The 3,668-nt window shown below is 47.8% G+C and overlaps 1 long non-coding RNA gene and 1 other non-coding gene across 2 annotated transcripts in view; one reads left to right on the top strand and one right to left on the bottom strand.

Annotated features, from left to right (window-relative positions):
- Nucleotides 1–320: 320 nt before the first annotated feature.
- LOC107120858 overlaps nucleotides 321–3,668 on the top strand; it is a 9,531-nt gene continuing 6,183 nt past the window's right edge. The window contains exons 1-2 of the long non-coding RNA XR_001482839.1: nucleotides 321–356; nucleotides 2,005–2,058. This is a non-coding gene — a long non-coding RNA (uncharacterized LOC107120858). The remainder of the gene's footprint in view (nucleotides 357–2,004; nucleotides 2,059–3,668) is intronic.
- On the bottom strand, nucleotides 1,339–1,410 carry TRNAS-UGA. The gene has a single exon. It is a non-coding gene; the product is annotated as a tRNA-Ser (tRNA).

Here is a 3,668-nt window from a genome sequence, read left to right as displayed (position 1 = left end):
CACTCTTGACTTCCCCATTCCTGCCCCCCCCAAAACCTGAAATTTTCATCACTCCTTGAATTTTGCAAGTATTTTCAGTCTTTCGAAATATTCCCAAAACAGAAAATATTGGGTGTATCTATGGAACTCTCACCCCCCTACTGTGAGTCCAACCAGTCTCATCAGATACCATAGCAAAGGGGGGGCTCTGGTTCTGTTGAGTCCTGCCCATCAGAGACCATAGCAAAGCTCAGCTGTATTCACAGTACCTACCGGACTACAACCAACATAAGGAAACTTCACTCTCGATGATTTTTTTAAAAAATGTTGTTTCTTTTCAGGGCCCTGTGGGACCTCCCGGAGAGAAAGGACCATTGGTACAGTATGTCTTTCTACCTATATGCTGCTTTTTGTGGGTGGGAAGAAATTTTTAATGCTTGCTTCTGCTCTTCTTTTGTCTGACATTATGGCAAGGATCAGGGCTTTTTTTGTAGAAAAAGCCCAGCAGGAACTCATTAGCATATTGGGCCACACCCATGACAGCACAGCTCATTAGTCTATTAGGCCACACCCCCGTGTTACCAGAAGTGTGCTCATCCAGCCACACCCACCTTTTGCTTCTTATTCTGTTTACCTTGTTTGTTGTCAAAGCCCAGGGCCTTTTTTTGGAGCAGGAACTCTTTGCATGTTAGTCCTTTGCATGTTAGGCCACACCCCCCTAATGTAGCCAATCCTAATGAGTTCCTGCTGTTGGGTGTGGCCTATTATGGTGTGGCCTATTATGCTAATGAGTTCCTGCTGGGTGTGGCCAACTTGGGAGCCACCCAGAACTCCGTTCCTGTGCGTTCCTGCCCCAAAATAGCCCTGGAAAGGATAATGGAGAATTCAGCTACACATTTCACGGAGACTGTCTCAGGTATGGGTGGGGTGGTGATAGTCCATGTTGTGGACCTTCCTGGCCATTGAACACACATGAAACTGCCTTACACTGAATCGGACCATTGGTCCATCAAAGCCAGTATTGTTGCCCTGACCTGGATAGCCCAGGCAAGCCCGATCTCATCAGATCTCGGAAGCTAAGCAGGGCCAACCCTGGGAAGTATTTGGATGGGAGACCTCTAGAGAATACCATGGCCAGGAAGCCAGAGGCAGGCCATCAAGCCACTTCTCTGAATGTCCTCCATGCCCCAGTAGGAGTTGCGGGAGGTTGCCACGACTTCCAGGCATGGGCAGGCACACACATACACACAATGCAAAAATACCAAAAGGAACTCAGTCTTGTCTACTCAAACTGGCAGCAACTCTCCAGGGTCCCAGACAAAGGTCTTTCATATCACCTACTGCTTGATTCTTTTTAACCGGAGATGCCAGGGATTGAACCTGGGACCTTCTGCATTCAAAGCAGAGGCTCTTCCGCTGAGCCACAGCCCCTCCTTCTAGATCAAACGTTAATCTGAACTTTGTGAAAGAAATGATTCAATACAAATTCATCTCCATCCCTTGGAGAGCTTAGAGAGGTCCCATAGAACAAGGATCTTCACTGTGTTATTCTCCTCCTCCAGGATTTCCTAAGCTCCCAGGGACTCCACTCTTCCCCCCCTTTAGTTCATGGAGGGGGGGGATAAGCAATATCTGGAGGGATAATTTGGAAACCTCCCCCTTTAGCTGACTCTCAGCTGTCCTCTATAGTCAACCCAGGTCCTCTATAGTCAATTGATCAAGTCATATTTTTCTGCATCCCTGGAGAGTCCCCAAAATATGTAGAGACCACTGTCTTCTCTGACAAGGACAGCTCAGTTTCATCATCTGTATTTGGGAGGGGGGCGTATTTGGGTATGTTTTTGATATAGCTGTTTCCACCCCCATCCCCCAAAAGTTCATGAGCATTAGAATCCTGTTAATATCAGAACAGGCTTATCACATTCTTTGCCTTTAGATCTATAAATCCCCCTCCCAAAAAATACATGAGAAATGAACACTGCTAACGTAATAATCATCATTCTTGATTTATTCTCTTTTGACCAGGGTCCCCGAGGTCCGCCAGGCATACAAGGCCCACCTGGACAATCCGGTCAGGATGTGAGTAAAGAGAACGGGTGTTACAACAACTTCTCGAAATGCATTGTGGGTCAGCAACGGTGCTGTGCACAACCCCCCCCCAGCTCTGTCAATACTACCAGCTTTCACACACATCAGAGGGTTGTTTTTTTTACGAGGGATTGTCAAATAATTGCATTAGCAAAGTCCAACAGAAAACAACTGTGAGCTGAATTACCCACAAAATATATATACAAAAGGAGCTGCGGTGGCTCAAGTGGTTAAGATGCTGAACTGCAGGCTGTTGGAAGGTCGGTAGTTCAGCAGTTCGAGACCCGAGTGCACCTCATGACGGAGTTAGCTCCTGTCTCTAATTCCAGCTCCTGCCAACCTAGCAGTTTGAAAGCAAGACATTGCAAGTAGATAAATAAGTACCACTTTGGTGGGAAGGTAAACAGCGTTCCGTGCGCCTTGGTGTTTAGTCATGCCGGCCACATGACCACGGAAACGTCTTCGGACAGCGCTGGCTCTTCGGCTTTGAAACGGAGATGAGCACCGCAACCCTAGAGTCGGATTCGACTGGCTTTCGAGCAAGGGAACCTTTACCTTTTATATATACAAAAGGAGACTTCAACAAAGTGAAAAGCACATGTAATCAAGAATGAATCTATGCATGCAATCCATCATAGGAAAGTACAGAAGCCCACAGGATCCATGAAAGGAAAATGCAAAGTCCAGAGTAGATATCGAACACTTTTCCTAGGTAGTATTCAGCGTTTCAGACTTCTGGCCCTTCCTCAGGAACAAAGAACAACTACAGGAAGTCTCATCCCATTTCCTTAAAGGACAATACTATTCAGTTTCTTTATGGGCCAGGCCTCCTAAGCTTTAGTGAGCACCTCTCAAGGCTGCTTCTATGTAGCAGGGCCAAACATGCCTCCAATGCATTAGGCAGGACGTTGATTTGAAATGTAGCTGCCATTTAAAGACCAGTGCACACACGGAGTCCCCATAGAAGCCCGCGCTTCATCCTCTCAAAAGGGTACCTTTGTTGTCTCTGTTTTTAAAAGTATAAGGTGTGATATCAGGTGCTGTTTTCCCCTGACCTGGATGTCCCCAGGCTAGCCTGATCTCTTCAGATCTTGGAAGCTAAGCAGGGTCAGTCCTGGTTAGTGCTTGGGTGGGAGACTGCCAAGGAAGTCTAGGGTTTGTATGGAGGGAAAGTCATTAGCAAACCACCTGTTTATTTCTTGCCTTCAAAACTTCATAAAGGGTAATCATACGTTGGCTGTGACTTGTTCGCTCTCCCCCCCCCAAACTATTTTAATAGCTTGTACAAAGAGACCCAATGCAATTTAGGGGGGGGGAATTGGAAATGGATAGGGGGCAACATTCAGCAGAGAAGCAAGAGCAGGGAGGGGTGCATGACTCTTTTCGGTTGAGGAGAGCAATGGTTAAGCATCATGGCTGGCACCCTACTCGGACCCCTACTCAGAGGTCATTTCGGGGGGGAACACAGTTCCCCTGGGTGAGGTGCAGGGGGCGGGGCACATGACGAAGCCCCGCCCCCTTCTTCCGGCCGCCCTGCTTCCAGCCCTCATTCAGCCAGGAGGAGGCAGGAGAAGAGGGAGGGTAAGTTGCTTCCTCCCCGC

This window comes from Gekko japonicus, unplaced genomic scaffold, assembly GCF_001447785.1.
Source record: "Gekko japonicus isolate JY-2015 unplaced genomic scaffold, Gekko_japonicus_V1.1 scaffold6196, whole genome shotgun sequence".
Classification (NCBI taxonomy): Eukaryota; Metazoa; Chordata; class Lepidosauria; order Squamata; family Gekkonidae; genus Gekko; species Gekko japonicus.
Note: the sequence above shows the minus strand (reverse complement) of the source record. Positions and strands in the feature narration are given on the sequence as shown.